The sequence below is a fragment of the Natrix helvetica genome (genome assembly GCF_964273705.1).
Source record: "Natrix helvetica genome assembly, chromosome: 4".
NCBI classification, from domain to species: Eukaryota; Metazoa; Chordata; class Lepidosauria; order Squamata; family Natricidae; genus Natrix; species Natrix helvetica.
In genome coordinates, this window is record NC_138550.1 from 90310544 (window position 1) to 90333112 (window position 22569).

The 22569-nt window shown below is 37.9% G+C and overlaps 1 long non-coding RNA gene across 1 annotated transcript in view; it reads right to left on the bottom strand.

Moving 5' to 3' along the window:
• Window positions 1-18535, bottom strand: part of LOC309390509 — a 30949-nt gene extending 12414 nt beyond the window's left edge. Inside the window, exon 1 of the long non-coding RNA XR_014175147.1 lies at window positions 18443-18535. This is a non-coding gene — a long non-coding RNA (uncharacterized lncRNA). The remainder of the gene's footprint in view (window positions 1-18442) is intronic.
• Between the last annotated feature and the right edge of the window lie 4034 nt (window positions 18536-22569).

A 22569-nucleotide genomic window follows, 5' to 3' on the forward strand; every position in this document is an offset into this window, starting at 1 on the left:
TGCTGTAGCACACACACCATCCCCCAGCCCTGCAACGTGGCTCTGCCTGCAATGAAACTACTCTTGGGGAGGGAGAGCACAAGCGAGCCAGGGTCCTTCCCTCCAGCCTTTACGGTTAAGCAGAGTCTTCCACGGTGATGCAGTAACTAGCTCAGCCTGACCTCAGCTCTCGCCTTTTTCCTTTTACATTTTTTTTCTTTTCATGATGAGAGTGGTGAGGCTGTGCCTCACTTGCCTCACCTGATTGCACGTCACATGTATGTATGTATGTATGTATGTATGTATGTATGTATGTATGTGTGTACGTACTGCATTGAAGTATCTTTCTCCTAGGAGTATGTGCAAAACAGGAAAAGTTTTTTCCCCTGGTCTCAAAACAAAACAGTCCCCTTCATAAGGTTTCATTGGAATAAGACTCCTGATTTGAAAATCATAGAGTACATTGAAAGCTTGAATCAAGCTTTTACTTTCTTATTATGAAAGTTAAGACTACAAAGGCAGTTTCAGTTTGCATTGTCTCTCTCTGAATTTTTTTAAAAATTAAGCCCCCCTTTTTAAAAAAAAGTCCCTTGTTTTGTCATTTTTATATGCTAGATCTATAGTTGCCTATGAAGAGCAGCCATCCAGAGTACACAGTATACCTTGATATTACTATCACGGTCCATGATAGTATGATATAATACCATGCCAATAGATGAGAATATTTGAATATTTACATTGTTTTTCTCTTCAACATCTTCAGTTTCAGGGATCTGGCTCCATTACAATGTTTATAACCATTAACTGGACAAAGATCAGTCAAAAAGTTTTGTTTATTTCTCTACCCCCACCCACCAATTTAAGGTTTTTTTTTCCTTTCTTAAGCTTGGAATATAAAGAAGATAATATGAAGGATTATAAAGAGAGTCGTAACAACAGGAGGAAAAGCAGTTACACTGCCACTTAGAGGCTGGAGGCTGGATACATTGTTTTTTCTTCTTTCTCTTTGAACACTTGAGATTCAAGGTTCTTTCAGTTTGCTTACTGACAGTGATAGTAGGAAGAACACAAGTTGTTTATACAAGTGCCTTTTGGAAGTTCTATCACTAGCTATTGGAGGGAAGACATCCTTTTTACATGAAAGATAATAAATGAATCTGTTTGAAGTTTATTAAAATAGCCTTGAAGCCAATAGTGGCGGTGTCTGCTAAATTGAAAGAATGGCTCAGCAGGAAAAAGAAACTGTAACATTGCAAATGATTATGTTTGAAATTCAAAATCTATTAGTTGTGATAGAGAGAATTGAAAAGTGATTGGAGAATATGGAATACAAAACAATTTTTTTTATGAGATACGAAAGGAATAACATGTTGCCAAGAGAAGTTTGTACAAGATTTATTAAGAAAGTAACTAGAACATTAATGCTACAAATGGCAAGAGATATAAGACCGTACTATTACTGGAAAGATACAGGTTGATCCAATGAAAATGTATAATAAAAAAATAAGCTAAATTTAGTTTACTAGTAGTATGTATAAAATGAAGTGACAATAGCTATAGTTAAATAATGATTAATAATGATAACAATACATATAGATATATTAGTTTGATAATATGAAAGTTTATAAAAATAATACTTGGCGATTATGAGAGGAGGTTTAAAAGTTTTATTTAGAATGTTATAAAGATGTATTGTGATTGGATGATTTTAGGATGATTTAATGGAACGTTATCATATAATCCTATTCTAGATTTTGAATATTATATATAAAAGGATGCAAAAACAATTATAGTCAAATTACGGTTGAAATATAATAATTGTGATATACATGAATATAGGTGAATTTAAAATATGCGATTTGATATGAAAAGCAGGTGGTGACTATGGAAGAGATGCATGGAAATACTGTAACCAACTGACAAACTTTCTACAATTTGTAATGGAAGATGGGTTTTTATGTTTGTTTGTCAAAAACAAATAAAAATTGTTTAAAAAATACTTCTGAAATGTCCTTCCAAGTAAATCAGCATATGGATAGAATCAAGTTTAACATCTCCCAGTGTTTTTAAAACTACATAATTGTTTAAAATATGGAAGGAATATCTAATTCCTTCCTTCCTTCTTTTTTCCTTCCCTCCCTCTGTCCTTCCTTCCTTCCTTCCTTCCTTCGTTCCTTCCTTCCTTCCTTCCTTCCTTCCTTCCAACACAAGAGTTAAATGTGCCTCAATGTTATTTACATTGGCTGATGTCAAATATAGTATAAGGAAAAGGAGTTACCTGTACATGTATCTGTGGTATCAGTGAATGGTATAATAAAAGCAACTTCAGGTTTTAAAAGATAAGAGAATCTCTCATTAAATCCTTCTTATAACTCTAATTCTAAGACTACAGTAGAAGAGGGGTAGATAGGGAACACTGAACTTCAGTTCCCCATAGGCTATGTAAGTATATGGACTAACCAAAGCCATAGGGGAAATAGTTTAAATAAGACTGTTTTAATGAGATAAGCTAAATGAATAAGATCAGGAACTGTTCTTTGGATTCAGTAATAAAGCAGAAAATTAGGAAATATTATATGTATGTATGTATGTATGTATGTATGTATGTATGTATGTATGTATGTATCAGTGACGTGCGGTGAGGTTTATGACTGGTGAGGCACTGACACAGTCCTGGGTTTCAAATATTTTTAGACTTGTGGACTTCAACTCCCAGAATTCCACAGCCAGGCATGCTCAGTTCCGATTTAAAGTGACAGCATTTGTTTTTCTCCTTTGCTCCTTCTTTCTTTTTCTTTTTCTTCTCCCTTCCCCTCCTTCCTCCCTCTCTCCCTTCCTCCCCCTCTCTCAAACACACGCACACACACACACCCAGAAGTTGGATTGGACTATCTCTCCTACCCCCTTCCCTCTCTCACTCACTCTCAAACAAACCCACACACACACAAAAGTTGGATTGGATATCTTTTCCAGTGGCTTGAAAGCAGCTCCTCTGCCACCCCCCCCCATTCCCCTGCTGCCTTCCCCAAACACCTCCACCATTGCAAATGCAGCCTGCTGTCTGGGTGGGAAATGCCTGGAACACAATAAAGCCCACCCACTCACCTCCTCCTGGCAGGCTGGGGTGAGAGGAGAGGCAGAGAAGCCCGAGGGGAGCCGATCCGAGCCTTCCAAAAGAAAGAGGCTGGGGGAAAGTGTGTGTACTACAGCATGGCTCTTTGCCTGGCTTCCTGCCTCCTCCTGTGGTCTCTTCAGTGTTCGCTTGTGCTCTCCCTCCCCAAGTGTAGATTGATTGCAGGCGGAGCCACGTTGCCTTTTCAAACTTGTAATCAGTGAAGCTGGGCTAGATTTTTATATAGTTTTATCCAGCTGTGTGTGTGAGAGAGAGAAATGAATGGGGGCCTGGAGAGGAAGTCACTACACTTGGGGAGGGAGAGCACCAGTGAGGAGACCACAGGAGGAGGCAGGAAGCCAGGCAAAGAGCCATGCTGTAGCACACACACCATCCCCCAGCCCTGCAACGTGGCTCTGCCTGCAATGAAACTACTCTTGGGGAGGGAGAGCACAAGCGAGCCAGGGTCCTTCCCTCCAGCCTTTACGGTTAAGCAGAGTCTTCCACGGTGATGCAGTAACTAGCTCAGCCTGACCTCAGCTCTCGCCTTTTTCCTTTTACATTTTTTTTCTTTTCATGATGAGAGTGGTGAGGCTGTGCCTCACTTGCCTCACCTGATTGCACGTCACATGTATGTATGTATGTATGTATGTATGTATGTATGTATGTATGTGTGTACGTACTGCATTGAAGTATCTTTCTCCTAGGAGTATGTGCAAAACAGGAAAAGTTTTTTCCCCTGGTCTCAAAACAAAACAGTCCCCTTCATAAGGTTTCATTGGAATAAGACTCCTGATTTGAAAATCATAGAGTACATTGAAAGCTTGAATCAAGCTTTTACTTTCTTATTATGAAAGTTAAGACTACAAAGGCAGTTTCAGTTTGCATTGTCTCTCTCTGAATTTTTTTAAAAATTAAGCCCCCCTTTTTTAAAAAAAGTCCCTTGTTTTGTCATTTTTATATGCTAGATCTATAGTTGCCTATGAAGAGCAGCCATCCAGAGTACACAGTATACCTTGATATTACTATCACGGTCCATGATAGTATGATATAATACCATGCCAATAGATGAGAATATTTGAATATTTACATTGTTTTTCTCTTCAACATCTTCAGTTTCAGGGATCTGGCTCCATTACAATGTTTATAACCATTAACTGGACAAAGATCAGTCAAAAAGTTTTGTTTATTTCTCTACCCCCACCCACCAATTTAAGGTTTTTTTTTCCTTTCTTAAGCTTGGAATATAAAGAAGATAATATGAAGGATTATAAAGAGAGTCGTAACAACAGGAGGAAAAGCAGTTACACTGCCACTTAGAGGCTGGAGGCTGGATACATTGTTTTTTCTTCTTTCTCTTTGAACACTTGAGATTCAAGGTTCTTTCAGTTTGCTTACTGACAGTGATAGTAGGAAGAACACAAGTTGTTTATACAAGTGCCTTTTGGAAGTTCTATCACTAGCTATTGGAGGGAAGACATCCTTTTTACATGAAAGATAATAAATGAATCTGTTTGAAGTTTATTAAAATAGCCTTGAAGCCAATAGTGGCGGTGTCTGCTAAATTGAAAGAATGGCTCAGCAGGAAAAAGAAACTGTAACATTGCAAATGATTATGTTTGAAATTCAAAATCTATTAGTTGTGATAGAGAGAATTGAAAAGTGATTGGAGAATATGGAATACAAAACAATTTTTTTTATGAGATACGAAAGGAATAACATGTTGCCAAGAGAAGTTTGTACAAGATTTATTAAGAAAGTAACTAGAACATTAATGCTACAAATGGCAAGAGATATAAGACCGTACTATTACTGGAAAGATACAGGTTGATCCAATGAAAATGTATAATAAAAAAATAAGCTAAATTTAGTTTACTAGTAGTATGTATAAAATGAAGTGACAATAGCTATAGTTAAATAATGATTAATAATGATAACAATACATATAGATATATTAGTTTGATAATATGAAAGTTTATAAAAATAATACTTGGCGATTATGAGAGGAGGTTTAAAAGTTTTATTTAGAATGTTATAAAGATGTATTGTGATTGGATGATTTTAGGATGATTTAATGGAACGTTATCATATAATCCTATTCTAGATTTTGAATATTATATATAAAAGGATGCAAAAACAATTATAGTCAAATTACGGTTGAAATATAATAATTGTGATATACATGAATATAGGTGAATTTAAAATATGCGATTTGATATGAAAAGCAGGTGGTGACTATGGAAGAGATGCATGGAAATACTGTAACCAACTGACAAACTTTCTACAATTTGTAATGGAAGATGGGTTTTTATGTTTGTTTGTCAAAAACAAATAAAAATTGTTTAAAAAATACTTCTGAAATGTCCTTCCAAGTAAATCAGCATATGGATAGAATCAAGTTTAACATCTCCCAGTGTTTTTAAAACTACATAATTGTTTAAAATATGGAAGGAATATCTAATTCCTTCCTTCCTTCTTTTTTCCTTCCCTCCCTCTGTCCTTCCTTCCTTCCTTCCTTCCTTCGTTCCTTCCTTCCTTCCTTCCTTCCTTCCTTCCAACACAAGAGTTAAATGTGCCTCAATGTTATTTACATTGGCTGATGTCAAATATAGTATAAGGAAAAGGAGTTGCCTGTACATGTATCTGTGGTATCAGTGAATGGTATAATAAAAGCAACTTCAGGTTTTAAAAGATAAGAGAATCTCTCATTAAATCCTTCTTATAACTCTAATTCTAAGACTACAGTAGAAGAGGGGTAGATAGGGAACACTGAACTTCAGTTCCCCATAGGCTATGTAAGTATATGGACTAACCAAAGCCATAGGGGAAATAGTTTAAATAAGACTGTTTTAATGAGATAAGCTAAATGAATAAGATCAGGAACTGTTCTTTGGATTCAGTAATAAAGCAGAAAATTAGGAAATATTATATGTATGTATGTATGTATGTATGTATGTATGTATGTATGTATGTATGTATGTATGTATCAGTGACGTGCGGTGAGGTTTATGACTGGTGAGGCACTGACACAGTCCTGGGTTTCAAATATTTTTAGACTTGTGGACTTCAACTCCCAGAATTCCACAGCCAGGCATGCTCAGTTCCGATTTAAAGTGACAGCATTTGTTTTTCTCCTTTGCTCCTTCTTTCTTTTTCTTTTTCTTCTCCCTTCCCCTCCTTCCTCCCTCTCTCCCTTCCTCCCCCTCTCTCAAACACACGCACACACACACACCCAGAAGTTGGATTGGACTATCTCTCCTACCCCCTTCCCTCTCTCACTCACTCTCAAACAAACCCACACACACACAAAAGTTGGATTGGATATCTTTTCCAGTGGCTTGAAAGCAGCTCCTCTGCCACCCCCCCCCCCATTCCCCTGCTGCCTTCCCCAAACACCTCCACCATTGCAAATGCAGCCTGCTGTCTGGGTGGGAAATGCCTGGAACACAATAAAGCCCACCCACTCACCTCCTCCTGGCAGGCTGGGGTGAGAGGAGAGGCAGAGAAGCCCGAGGGGAGCCGATCCGAGCCTTCCAAAAGAAAGAGGCTGGGGGAAAGTGTGTGTACTACAGCATGGCTCTTTGCCTGGCTTCCTGCCTCCTCCTGTGGTCTCTTCAGTGTTCGCTTGTGCTCTCCCTCCCCAAGTGTAGATTGATTGCAGGCGGAGCCACGTTGCCTTTTCAAACTTGTAATCAGTGAAGCTGGGCTAGATTTTTATATAGTTTTATCCAGCTGTGTGTGTGAGAGAGAGAAATGAATGGGGGCCTGGAGAGGAAGTCACTACACTTGGGGAGGGAGAGCACCAGTGAGGAGACCACAGGAGGAGGCAGGAAGCCAGGCAAAGAGCCATGCTGTAGCACACACACCATCCCCCAGCCCTGCAACGTGGCTCTGCCTGCAATGAAACTACTCTTGGGGAGGGAGAGCACAAGCGAGCCAGGGTCCTTCCCTCCAGCCTTTACGGTTAAGCAGAGTCTTCCACGGTGATGCAGTAACTAGCTCAGCCTGACCTCAGCTCTCGCCTTTTTCCTTTTACATTTTTTTTCTTTTCATGATGAGAGTGGTGAGGCTGTGCCTCACTTGCCTCACCTGATTGCACGTCACATGTATGTATGTATGTATGTATGTATGTATGTATGTATGTATGTGTGTACGTACTGCATTGAAGTATCTTTCTCCTAGGAGTATGTGCAAAACAGGAAAAGTTTTTTCCCCTGGTCTCAAAACAAAACAGTCCCCTTCATAAGGTTTCATTGGAATAAGACTCCTGATTTGAAAATCATAGAGTACATTGAAAGCTTGAATCAAGCTTTTACTTTCTTATTATGAAAGTTAAGACTACAAAGGCAGTTTCAGTTTGCATTGTCTCTCTCTGAATTTTTTTAAAAATTAAGCCCCCCTTTTTAAAAAAAAAGTCCCTTGTTTTGTCATTTTTATATGCTAGATCTATAGTTGCCTATGAAGAGCAGCCATCCAGAGTACACAGTATACCTTGATATCTATCACGGTCCATGATAGTATGATATAATACCATGCCAATAGATGAGAATATTTGAAGCTCAGGGTTGAACTGTGGGATCTTGGTGCTGTCTAAACTTGGCTGTTTTCATGCAGACATTTAATTACTAACACCATCAGTGCTAGTAGGGAGTGGGATTTGCCCTCATTTTATATCAGTGTCCTGCCCTGTCCGTGTTGGTAGGAATAGTCTTGATGGTTCCTTAATTGGGTTGTTGTTTACTGTGAGTTTGTTTGGCAGTTCTTTGTTTGGGATATTGCTTCTTGGTTTTTAATCCACTGTTAACCTTGGTGTTGATTTCTGCTCATCTGGATGTTGACTGCTGGTGAGGAGGTATTTTGATCTTTTCCTTTCCCTTTTTGGCTTTTTGATTATCTTTTTTGAATGGTGGGGATGTGGTGGATCAGTGGTTAATACGCTGAGCTTGTCAGTCAGAAAGGTCGGCAATTCCACGGTTTTAATCTCTAGTGCCACATAATGAAGTGAGCTCCCATTACTTGCCCCAGCTTCTGCCAACCTAGCAGTTCGAAAGCATGTAAAAATGCAAATAGAAAAATAGAAATAGTGTTCTATGCATTTAGTCATGCCAGCCACATGACCATGGAGATGTCTTCGAACAGCGCTGGCTCTTCGGCTTTGAAATGGATATGAACACTGCCCCCTAGAATCAGGAATGACTAGCACATATGTATGAGGAAAACCTTAACCGTTACCTTTGAATGGCATTTAGATGTCATTTATGTCTATGTTCTGATTTGTCTGAGTGCCAAGCTTCCATGAATTCTCTACAATTTTTGACCTTGGCTTGATCAATTGAACCTTTGGTAATGTCTGTTCACATGTGAAATTAAGGGGTAAGAATGCAAATTAAATCAGTCTTTCCCCTCATTATTTAGTTATTTCAGTATATGTCAGGTAAAAGAGAAAAACCTGTTGTGTGTTAATAGCTTGCTTTGAAAAAAATCATTTTTAATATAATTTTCCTTACAGGGGAAGGGGATGTCTTTGAGTGTTTTAAGCTGATTCAAGAACTGGAAAACTTGAGGAAGTCTAATGATTTTGAAAAGCCTGAATAATATACATGAAGATACCAAGGATCTCAGTTGAACTTGATTTGTGGAAACCCCTGCTGGTATATATAAGATCCAGTCATTAAACTTCCTTAGACTTAGAATAACTTTATTGTCACTTTAAATATATACTAATTGGCATACATTAAAATAAAATATTATTATATGACATAGAGAAACAACATGGTCTAGGTGGAATTTATACATGTACATGGTGAAAAAACAAATCTTGTGAGTTTACCAGATGTGTAAATATGACTTTATAAAAGATGTACAAAGTTATATCAATGGAAATAGTATAACCTTTTACTTTCTGTCTGCACTAACAATATAATAGCAGGGACTGCTTAAAATTATGTCAGCATAATTCCATCAGGCATATTTGTGTAAGAGATGAGTTTTTGCCTGCATGATTACTGTAAAAAATGGAAATGTGTGACTAAGCTAACACTTGCAAGGAATATTAGGTACAGTTTAATCAGGAGTGTCTCTCAAATAATTGGGAAACTACATCTCTTCAGTATCCACCTGCATGCATCCTTTTCCAAACCAAGATTGACCTAAACTTTAATGCATTCTTCAAAGTTCCTAATTTATAAGCTCATTTAATATACAATACTCAATAAAGCATTTAAAGCTTATGTTATGAGGGATATTAAACTCTTGATCCTAATTTCTAATTTCCTGAGGGTTTTGAACTATGAATGGAAATTGTAATGATGTCAGCACTCTAACCTTAAATTAAAGATTTTTAAAATTATTAATAAACATATTTCCTTGGTGCTGAGAAGCTTACAAGACCTGATACTAATTACAACTAAACAGGGAGTTCCATGGCCAGAACATTTCTTCCAAGAATTCTATCACTGGAACTCAGATAGTTATGCAGAAATGTACACCAGCTTCCAGCCTAATATTTCAGTTGTGAAAAGATATTATGCATTGTATCCTATATTGCATTTTCATTCTCTTGTTGAAAAAAAATACCAGTATTTCTTTGTTTAGAATATTTTAGAAGGTTCAAGCTGTAAAATTATAGGTGGCAGATCCAGGGGAAAAAAACATGTAGGGACTGAGATATCTGACTTTCAATTTAAAATTAACACTAAATTATGTTCTTATATTAATGTCAAATACAGTCATTTCATTAATAATAAATGTGCCTCTTTGTTGAACAAAATATAAAAAGAAATAGTGATTGCATTTTCTCCAGACTTTTTAAAAGCACTGTGTAGTGCTGCTACCTCTTTATATTATTTTCATATTACTTTTTGATTCTTTTCATTTTGTATCTTTGAGTAAGTGTTGATTCTTGGCAACTGCCTGAATTAGTTGCTCTATCACAGGAGGTCTTTATGAAGAGATTGGAAAGTTATTTGTCTGAAATGGTCTTCTGCTTGAGCTAGGAGCTAATCTAGACCTCGATTCTATTATTCTTAGCAAGATTTTAGAAGTGGTTTGCCATTGCTTCTTTCTAGGGAAGAGAGAGAGTGTTGGGGGGGGGATATATATATACAGTAGTCAAGATATAACACATATGCTCAAAGGCACACCTATGCAAAGACAAAGAGTGTGTTTTATATGTAAATATATTGTTTAGGGTATGTAAATCATGTATAGCTCATTGGTTATGGGCAAAATCAGCCAGAGATAAACTCTACATACTCTAACCCTCACAGCTTCAACGTTAAATTGTCTTCCATGGACCTCACCTCATTCCTAAGAGGTCCATAAACTGGGCATGCATAAGCGCACCGGTGTGCCTACCGTCCCTGCCCTACTGTCCCATTTATTTGTATTCATTTCTTTCATTCATGTCCATGTTTATATTTATATCTTGTACATGTTTGACAAACTAATAAATACAAATACAAATAATGTTTACAATGAGAGATGTTTAAAGACATGTTTAAATATGTTCTTGAAATGAGTGGATGCTAGAATTGCTCATTCCATCTAGATTGCATTGTATGATTTTCAATAGTTCTAAGGTCTCACTTAATACCACATACAGGTGTTCCAAGGTGGTACACTGTTCCAAGGTGACCCAGCTAGTTTTGTGCCTAAGGAGAGGCTACAACCCAAGGTCTCCTAGTTTCTAGTTTGGTGCCTTAATCACTACACCTATGTGGCTTTCCTCATATTAGGTTTACAGAGATATTAATGAGCTTTTATCTGCTGGTTTTACTCTTATTATTGGGTGAGCATGACTTTTACTTTGCTGATTTTCACTGCTGTCTTTTGTATTGTTCCATCTTGTGAATATATATATATATATATTCACAAGATGGAACAATATATATCGCCACATTTACACGTGTGATTTAGAAGTAAAATAGGTAAGTGCATAGGTCATTGTTTAAGTAAATTAATAATATTGTCAGAGCATTGAAAAATCATTCAATGAAACCATAAAGAAAATCCGTTCTGAAAATGGTATGTGATCTTGGAGTAGTGGCCTATGAGCCATACACCAAAAAATGGATGAATGCATTCAGGAAGAAAGTTAAATTTAATTTAAATGTAATGTAATTTAATTTAATTTAATTTAACAGATTAATATAATTACTTACCATTCACAAATTATATCATCTCCCCTTAAGTCACAGTAAAACATTTTAATTTATTAATAGCTTTCCTGTAACTTAATTTGGTGTACATGGCTGTTAGAATGGTGGGGACCTCTAGTTGTCTAGGTTGAGCAAATTACCACATCTTAGCATCCTACAAAGTATTTATTTATGTATTTATTTATATATTTTGTTTGTTTGTTTGAATGTTAGAATACTTCATATAAAACCAAGACACAAATAAGTTTTAGAAAAAAAAAACTTCACAAAGTGTGGGTGAGGAGACCATAGGGCCTTGTTGCTTTCTGAGAGCCAAGGGGACTGCATATATTTATCATAAAAGGTATCTTCTCATGCTCACTAAGTACGTGAATAGCAGCAGAAGTGCCTGAAGATTTTCTATCTGAATATTATAGGTGGCAGTGCTGAAATAATGATTAATAGGTAGAAGAAGATTGATGGTTAAATTTGCATACCTAGCTGGAGGAAACTTCAAGAAATCACAAGATCAGACCAGCACTATAAGATGTGCAAGTATGTTTCTATTTATATAAAGACTGGATCCAGTCTTTGGTACTGTTTTCTGTAGACTGTCATAAGAATTACTAGAACTACAGTATATGCAATTTCATAACCTCTGGTGGTAAGCACAAAATATTTGTTGGTGGTTCATTGACTGTCAGTGGAGTTGGAAGTCAAGTCAGAGGAGATGGAGGGGGTTTCTGGATTACTATCAGAGCTGGCGAAAGGCTCTGAGGAGCAGAAGGTCTCAGAGCCAGATGCAGAGCAGGGCCCATCTACTCATGCTCAGGTGGAGAGACAGCTGTTTTCAGAACCTGAGCTGAGTGAGGGGAAGGAAAAGCTGTGTCCTGTCCCAGATGGGCATATGTGCAGAGAAGTGCAGAGAAGAGAGCAACATAGAACTGAAGGCCAGCTATCCAGGAAAAGAAGGAGATGTTAACAAGTCCCTCTCTAGCTGGGATATAAGGAGGAGGGGTGTGGGAGGCATAATTGCCAGAAACATCTGTTCATGCTCCAGAAAAGTTCTCTCCAGCAGATTCCTTGCCAAGATTTCCTTGCCACTAACCAGGTCATCAGGACTCCTTGTGTTGGGATTGAAGTGCTAATTGAGGCTCCCTTCAGGGAACTCAGAGACTGCTATGCTTTTGAATCACCTACAGATGTGTGACCTGAAGCTTTGTCAGTGAATGCCATGTATTCCTGCCCTTCTAAATAGAAATGGGTTTCTCCTCACCAGTAGGCTGTTGAGTGGGGCTCATGAAGGCTGGCTCAGAACAATATTTCACATTCTTTAATGCTTGCATATGAATAATTCAGATTTGTTCAGGGTTGATTTTAGTACCATCATCTTTGCAGAGATAGCAGAATGATTCCACTGAGCTTGTCAGCTGGAAAGCTGACATCCAAGCTTCAAACTTGAGCGCCACACAACGGGATGAGCTCCCATTACTTGCTGTAGCTCTTGCCAACCTAGAACTTCAAAAGCATGCAAATGTGAACAAATAAATAGGTACCACTTCAGTGGGAAGATAACAGCATTCCATGCTGGTTTCCCTCAGCTAAGAAACATTGATGTTGAGCCATTTCCTAGAGTCAGACATGATTGGACAGGTGAAAAATTATCTAATGAGTAAAAATAATAAGTATGAGTGGAAAAATATGGTAGCTGAGTGAAGTAGAGAAAATGTTTCTTCAAATTTCAAGTAGGAAATCCATTTACTACATAAAAATAACATTAATATACAAACTATAATAAGAAAATCAAAACAAGGCAACACTTATATTGTAATTAGCAAAATGAAACAAGGCCACAGCATTCAGTCCCCAGCAGGAGATTCCTATTCATCATTAATCTTTTCTGAGCCTGTCTGGAAAAAACAATATTTGAATGGCTTTCTAAATTCCAATAGGCTAGTTAACCCAATCTTAGGAGGTATGTTGTTTCAATGAAGAAATAAACTCGGTAATATAGAAAAAACTACACAGAGTGGCAGTTTTAATTCTACATGCCACGTTCCCTACTCACTTCTAACACAGATTGCCACAATTGCAACCAAAGCAGTTTTATTTCATACATTCTTCTTCTCTCCTATGTATGCCAGGGGCTCTGAGCTACTTTGCCAAATCCACATCCTGCCTTTCAGAGTTATAAGCAATTTACTGACCAGATACTCAAGATCCTTAACAGTTTGCACAGTTTTATATAATTTTCCCACAAGAGTGTTGTAATGACTGTTTCATTCATATAAATTTAGTTGTTGCAGCTTGGCTTATATGTCCATCATAAATATATGCAGTATGCAGATCCAAGTTATGAACCAAGCCCAAGAAGCTGGCAGTTGGGGTTTATTTTAATGAATAATTTATAATCATAAACTGAAGAGAAATCAAAATTAAGATCCAAGATGTCCAAAATAAAAACCTACTCACAACAGAAGGTAAGTATGTGTGTGATGTTCAGAAACTGGCATATTTTGAACAATTCTGTGAATACTTTCAGCTTTTTCCTTATGTCAAATGTAGTTATGGCACAAAACATCAGTAAAATGATAATATGCATAAATGTATTACATTTTATTACAATCTTTGTCGGTGTAAAAATTTAATTGCCACGTTTTTCAAATTGAGAGAGAGTGACAGAGAAAATCTACTTTAGAAATTATAAAAACCGACCATGTTCAATTGGCAATGTGTTTGCAAATTCTGTTCCTAAAACTTTGTGTTATCTAAAGTTAATGTAGATCTAATACCTAAAGAGAAATACTAAATAGTAGATTCATTTTATTCCCTCAGTGAGACTTTTAAGAGGAAGAGATGGAGGTATATTTAACTGAAATAGATAATATTCCTAAACCCATCAATTAGGCTCAAAATTCTTCAGCTGTGGTGGATTACATACACAATGATGTCCAAAATATTGAAATAAGAGAATATTTTAAAACAAGAAAAAATATCTTTTCTCATTTTTGTTGTATGGATGGCAGTTATGTTCTTCATTCCTAGCCCTAGATATATCACTATAGCTCATCTTCAAGATCTACAATATATCTGTACCAGTGGTGGGATTCAATTTTTTTTTACTACTGGTTCTGTGGGTGTGTCTTGGTGGGCGTGTGTTGGTGGGTGTGGCAGGGAAAGGATACTTTAAAATCTCCATTGCCACCCCACTCCACAGGAAGGATACTGTAAAATCTCCACTCCCTCCCCATTCCAGGGGAAGGTTACTGCAAAATCCTCATTTCTTCCCAATCAGCTGGGACTTGAGAGGCAGAGAATAGATGGGGATGGGACCAATCAGAGGTAGTATTTACAGGTTCACCAAACCTCAAAATTTCCTCTACCAGTTCTCCAGAACTAGTCAGAACCTGCTGAATATCACCTCTGATCTCTACATTAAACATTCCTCCTTAACCTTTGAAGGTTGACTCAGTCTTCCATCTTTCTAAGGTGGGTAAAATGAGGACCCGGATTTTTGGGGCAATATGCTGAGTCTGTAAACCACTGAGAGACTGTAAAAGCACTATGAAGCAGTATGTAAGTCTAAGTGCTATTGCTATGATGACTAGCACAATCTTTAAATGGATGGGACTTAAAATAAAGATGTTCTTTTCCTCATAAGATCACTTTAAACTAAGAGCCTAAAAGATTGCTTGGAATTCATTGAACTCTATATAATCTTAATTTAGTAAAAATATTTTAATTAATGAAAAAGGATTACATATGGTAAAGCATGGATACATAACTTGTAGTTTCTGTATATTTGTTTATTTCCAAAGAGCACTTTGTAGGTGCTCTTTATAGCCCTTTTGTGCTTTTAGGTGCTCTTTATTCTACTTTGGGTAGGAAATGCACAACCAAATGTTATAAGCCAGAAAGTTTATTATTTATTTATAAAGAAGAAAAATATCAACATCCCATCCAAAAATAAATGAGAAAAAAATTAAAACTAAAATAACACTAACAATAGCACTTAGATTTGAAGGATTCCATGAATGAGAATCCTCAAGGGGGAAAAATCTCAAGAAGGTTGGGAAATTTTGAAAAGTGAGATTATTAAAGACCAGTCTAGCACAATACCAATGAAGAAGAAAAAACAGCTCTCAAAAGAAAGCAGCTTGACTGCATAAAGAATTCTCTGATAAATTGAAAGACAAAAAGGATAAGTATAAAAAGATGGAAAGAGGGACATATAACTAAGACAGAATATCAGCAGTTAGCCCAAGCCTGTAAAGATGAAATGAGGAAAGCTAAGGCTCATAATGAAGAAAGGCTTGTGACAAAAGTAAAAAATAACAAAAAAAGCTTCTTCCAACATGCCAAAAACAAGAAAAATTCAAGGAAACAATTGGTCCATTGCTGGGAGAAAATGGCAAGAAGTTGACAACCAACAGCGAGAAAGCAGAACTACTTAACTCAGTTTTTGCATCTGTCTTTACACACAGGGAAAAAACAGTCCAATCTACCAAAAACAGTACCACAAAAAACATATTAAGAACACAAGTTGAAACAGGGAAGAAAATGGTAACTGAGCACCTGTCTACCCTAGACAAGTACAAATCACCAGGACCAGATGAATTATACCCAAAGGTTTTGAAGGAACTGGCAGACAAGATCTCAGAACCACTGAACAATATTTCAAAGATCCTGGAGCACCAAGGAACTGCCAGAGGATTGGAAAAGAGCTGATGTAGTTCCCATTTTCAAAAAAGTAAAAAAAAAAAAATAGTTCCAGGAAATTGCAGACCTATCAGCCTGATCTCAATACCAGGGAAGATTCTGGAAAAGATAATAAAGCAACAAATCAGTGAACACCTAAAAGCAAACAAAATAATAACAAAAAGCCAAAATGGGTTTGTCAAAAACATATTATGCCAGACAATCTTATTGCATTCTTTGACAAAGTGATAAAATGTATCACTGTATGTTCATCCAGTCTCGTAGGAGGAAAAATGGGAGGTGCCATGCTGGCAGAGCCTCTGGGTGGAAGGTGAGTGAAGGGCGCAGTGGTGGGAGTGGTTGGCTATCCCTGAATCCAGCTCTCAAGAAAGGAGCCAGAGATGAGGCCTGGGGCTTGCTTCCCTGCCTCCTTCCTCCGAGAGCTGTGGGTGGCAGATTGCCGCCCATTGCAGGTGCCCAGGGCAGGCTCAACCCCTGCCTCCCCGCTGCCTCCAGATTCGGGCAATCTCCCCGCTAGCCCACCAACCTGGGGAATGGGAATTCTGCTGGCCGGCTGCTCCTTCGTGCCCCGTTGCCGATTGGAGTTGGGCTTTTGGCAGCCCCACTTTCTCCTGGCACCTCTTCCCGGCTGGGAGACACTCCAGGAGAGCTCCACCATGCCATCCTGGCAAGGCACTGGTTCGGTCAGCAGCCTGCGCACCCCTGTCACATGGCCTTTATAAACAGAAATTAACCAACTCCTTTTAAATTTTCTGTTTCAATGAGAATTTTTCTAAAACTTCAAGATAGAAAGAGAGAGTGGTGACCAGGGGGGCAGGGGTAATGAGGGGGGCAGGCCAGGGAAGAGGCCCCCAGAGGCCTCCAGTATGCAAATGTATGTCAGTGTGTGCGTACCGGACTGGACCGCCTGAAACCCACCTCTGATCCAGATCCTTTGCATTTTCAGCTATAAGGATAATGTCATCAACATAGAACAGCTTATCAGGAATTCTCACTCCAACTTTAATTTTAAAACTCTGTTCACCTTTTTACAATCTAGATTCCCTCAATATATATTATATATAAACTGGTAAAGATTTCCCCTGTTCAGTTCTCTCCAACTCTAGGGGCCTGGGTTCATCTCCATTTCTTAGCCAAGAGAGCCACTATTGTCTGAAGACATTTCCATGGTCATGTGGCCAGCACACAAAAGCTGTTACCTTCTCAAGTGGTACCTATTTATCTATTTGCATTTGCATGCTTTCAAACTGCTAGGCGGACAGGAGCTGGAACAATTATTGGGAGCTCACCCCATCGTATGGCGTTTCAAACCCAAGCTGTCAGCTGGACAACTCACAACCATAGCATTTTAAAATGCTGAGCCATCGTGTCCCTTATATTGTATATATAGGTTGAATAAATATAGAATATATAGCCTTGTCTCATTTCTTTGCCAACCTGGAACCTGTTTTGCTATGTTCCTGGCAAAATACTTGCCACTAGGAAGAGAAAGTTCAACTTTTGGTTCAGAATAATCGTATCTGGCAATTGACTTGAATGTCTGTTAAATATGTTAATAGGGAGTGAATGCTTGGGATGAAGGCTTCACTCAAGGCTGCCTTTCAAAAGGGGAAAATAATGGTTTAAAATCATTGATTCACATTACAGGCAGGAAAATAGAGCAACCTCAGTGGTTGAGCTGCCTGACAACTCCCTTTAAAAGAGACAGCTAGCGGACAGCCAGTGCAGTTCATTGTACCTATCTACCAAATAAAGATCTGTAGTCATTATACTGAAGTCTTGCCTCTTCATTCGACCCCAATTTAACAATTTCAAATTATGTTCAAATTCTTTGGACTTGCAAAGTTATTTTGAATTATCAGGTGATATCTAAGTAAACAAAGGGAGGTTAATGGGTAGAAAAACAAATAAATACTACACCAATTGTTATTAACATTTAAAGAGAAACTGTACAGCTGAGGAACAGCAAGCCCTTAAGAAAGGCTGTAAAAGTTCCATCACTTTGAAGTATAAATTTGGAGAATTTTAATAATATTAATAACAAAACCTTTTCCAGCTGTTTTCTTATTTGCAAAATCAGTGCAATGAATTTTAGAAAGTGTGCACATTTCCAAAACTGTTAATGTAACTGAGATAAAGAGACATTTTGAACCATATGTTATAAGAAACAAAACATACATCCACATTTTTTAACAGTTCTTCAAGAGCCATCTGTCACCCTGAACTCAATTGCAAAACATACAAGATATTTCTCTTGCATGAAAATACCCCTACCTTGCTATCACTTCCCCGCTCCTCTCTCTCCCTCCCTCTCCCTCCCCTCCTCTCTCTCACACACACAGTACCAAAGATAGAGATAAGATTTTGTTGATTTATATGGTTGCCTTACTTCATACATGACTTAAGGGTATGTAAATCATTAGCAGTAGTAATAGTAAAGACCAGATAATAAAACATTAAAAAGCAACAATCCAAAACAACAACATTCACATACCAATGCCCCAGAAAAGAAGCTAATATTTCACACTACTTATAGACTGTCAGGTTCTGAAGGGTAACAGTTTGGCCAGCTTCCTAGCAGATGGAAGGCCGGTGCATGCCTTCCATGTCAGTTATCACTAACTTTGTAGATTTACTCAGCTGTTTGTGTAGGAGTGAAGGCTGGTGAGTCTTGGCAGCTGGCCCAGGTTTCTCCCCTGAATGGCAGCTCCAGGCCTCTGGCCTGGCCGGAGCTGACATGACTCAATGATGGAGATAAAGGTCTTTAATGCCTTCTAAAAGGCAGCCAAGGCTAACCATATCTTGGAGAATCCAAAGGGGGAGGAGCAATGACTGAGAAGGTGCATGTTTCCTCATCCCCACCAGATGCCTTTGTTTCTATGGTAGGGTCTGAAGCTTGCTAAACCTTTTAAACTATGTATTGAACATGCAAACATAATTGGAGATAAACAGTTTGCAAGTAACCTGGTCTTGTGCCATGAAAGGCTGCATGTGTAACAACCAGAACCTTGAATTGTATGAAAGAGAGAGGGGGGGAGGCAGGGAGGGGGGGAGAATATCATCTCTGTTTCAAAGTCAATGATGTTTGAAGAACATGATCATTCGTGGTCATGTGGATGGCATGACTAAATACCGAAGGTGCATGGAAAGCTGTTACCTTCCCACCAAAGATGGTCCCTATTTTTCTACTTGCATTTTTACATGCTTTCGAATTGCTAGGTTCGAACCACTGAACTGCTGATTTTTCTGATTGACAAGCTCAGTGTTTTAGCCACTGAGCCACTGCATCCCTAATATATGTATGCAGTAGTCAAAGATATAACATATATAACACAAAGGCACACACTATGCAAAGACAAAAAGTGTATTTTATATGTAAAGATATTCTATAAGTTTATGTAAATCATTAATATCTCACTGATTATGGGCAAAATCATCCAGAGCTAAACTTTGCATTGTACTATTTACAATGAGAGACTTTTAAAGACATGTTTAAATCTGTTCTTGAGATGAGTGGTGGCTAGAATTGCTCATTCTCCATTCTCTTGTTTCCCTCATATATCCATATTTCCTGATTTCTTCTTTTATTTTTATTATTTATTTGTGCTCTAGACCAAAAAAATATAGTACCCATTTGTAATACATATTGGTAATAATAACAACAAAACAACAACAATAAAGTCCCAAATTAATTCACTGGTCATTATGTAAAAATACGAATTACCTGTATCCAAAAAGTCATGGGAACATAAATTGGAAAAAGTTATTAAAAATGAGAAGGTGAAGCTCTTGTGGGATTTTGAATACAGATGGATCGTCATTTGGAACACAACATGCCACATATCACAGTTGTTGTAAACTGAAATGTGCAATTTATTGATATTGTGGTACGAAGAGATGCCAGAGTCAAAGAAAAAGAACTGGAAAATATAATGAAATATTGTGACCTGGCCATCAAAACTACCCAATTATGGATGAAACATGTAACAGTGATACCTATTGTCATCGGGGCACTTGGTATCATGTCCAAGAATTTTATAAGACAGATCAACAAATTGCAGCTTCCTGCAATAACACCAGCAGAACTGCAAAAAACTGTGCCACTTGGAACATTGTATATTTTAATAAGGTACTTGGTTGATATCTAAGACACTGGCAGCAATCCGTATCAACCATTAGCACCAGTCAATGGTATTTGTGATGCATTTTTGAATGTTTAGTTTGCTGAGTTTCATGTAATAATCATCATCATCATCATCATCATCATCCACTGGAATTTTTGCAAAAATTATAACATTAAAACAGCAACAAACTGGTGGGAACATAAGCCCGAAAAAGTCGTCGAGGGTCAGATGGTCAAGATCTTGTGGGATTTTCGCATACAAACAGATAAAATACTGGCGCATAATACACCAGACATCACACTGGTTGAGAAAAATAAGGTTACAATCATAGACATCGCAATACCAGGTGATAGCAGGGTCGCCGAGAAGGAATATGAAAAAATCGCAAAATACCAGGACTTAAAAATTGAAATTCAACGATTATGGCACAAACCAGCAGTGGTAATTCCAGTGGTAATCGGCACACAGGGTGCTATTCCAAAAGCACTGGAATTACATTTAAAACAGTTAAAAATTGACAAAATCACCATCAGTCAAATGCAAAAGGCGGCACTGCTTGGATCCGCACACATATTACGAAAATACGTTACGACGTCCTAGGCCCCTGGGTGGGGCCCAACTAGTAATCAATGCCAAATCCAGTGAAAGAACTGGCCGCTGTGATACAATTCTGTTGATGTAATAATAATAATAATAATAATAATAATAATAATAATAATAATAATAATAATAATAATGATAATAATAATAATAACAACAACAATAACAACAACAACAACAACAACAACAACAACAACAATAATAATAATATCGTATCCATTTGTATACGAAAATCCCATAGGATCTTGACCAAAAGTCACCGAAAATCAGATGGTCCAGATCCTAAGGGATTTTCATACAAATGATCCACTGGAATTTTTGCAAAAATTATAATATTAAAACAACAACAAATTGGTGGGAACACAAGCCTGAAAAAGTTACCGAAATCAGCTGGTCAAGATACTATGGGATTTTCGTATACAACAGAAAAATACTGGCGCATAACATACCAGACATCACACTGGTTGAGAAAAATAAGGTTACAATCATAGACATCACAATACCAGATGATGGCAGGGTCGACGAGAAGGAACATGAAAAAGTCGTGAAATACCAGGACTTAAAAATCGAAATCCAACGATTATGGCACAAACCAGCAGTGGTAATTCCAGTGGTAATTGGCACACTGGGTGCTATTCCAAAAGCACTGGAATTACATTTAAAACAGTTAAAACTTGACAAAATCACCATCAGTCAAATGCAAAAATATGCACTGCTTGGATCCGCACGTATATTACGAAAATACGTTACGACGTCCTAGGCCCCTGAGTGGGGCCCGACTAATAATCAATGCCAAATCCGGCGAAACAAATGGCCGCTGTGATACAATTGTATAATAATAATAATAGACAAAAATGTTAAACCCAGTTTAAACATCTGGTTGACTATGTGATGACTAACAACAACAACAAGAAGAAGAAGACATGAACCAACTTCAGCAACCACACTGTAGTAAATGAATTGAAACAAATTAAGAAAATATGAATTATTTTGCCCCTATTAAATGGTTAGATACCAATAAGTCATGACTTCCAAAGCAATTTGGAGTAATATTTCAATGCAGTAGCACATCAAGAATTTCACTATCGAGGAGCTTCCGGTTTCCAAAGGAGACGGACGCTGGGTGTCCGCTGTTCAATTCCCCAGTGGGCTCCTTTTAGGAGCACAGGCGGTCTGCTGTAGGGCGGCTTGCTGGAACCCCCGGAATTGGCGGCAGCCATGGTGGGGTTTCCAACCTCACCTCAGGAGCTGGGGAGCGAGGGGAGTGCATAGCGCAGCAGTCGGCTACCTGCACCTTCACTGAATGGACTCCGGAAGGAAGCAATTAATTAGATGTAGCGGCTGAAGTGCTGGAGGTGAGAAGTTCGCTCCAATCTCTTTAATCCTCTTTAACTGATGAACAGCAGCCTTTTGTAAGTTGTGGATTCAATCTATTTGAAGTTGGAAGATTGGAGGGGGGTTCTTTCACCACCACCCCTCATTTAAAGCAGCATTTGGACTATCTCTCAATCTCGGAATGGAGATAGAGAGCAAAAGTTGAATTAGTCACTTGCACTAACTGTGTGAGAAAGATTTATATCACAACTGCAAGAGGTGATTGCTGAGTTGTTTTAAAAACTTTATGGAAACTTTTGATGTTTTGCTCCCTGGTTCCCTGTGAAAGGGGGAGCCAAAATGGCCTGCTTCCACCTTCTTCTTTGCACTTATAAATGAAATTTGCCTTTTGAAACTACCTTTGAAGAAATTCCTGACTTTATATTATTACTACCCCCTGAAGGACTCCTGGAGCTCCTCCTGTTATGTGGTCTTTCTGGATTTGGATTATTTCATCTTCTTTTTTTTCTTCTTTTTGGAACTGTGATTGAGGATTAACTTTCACTTTTGGACTTGCCTGTTT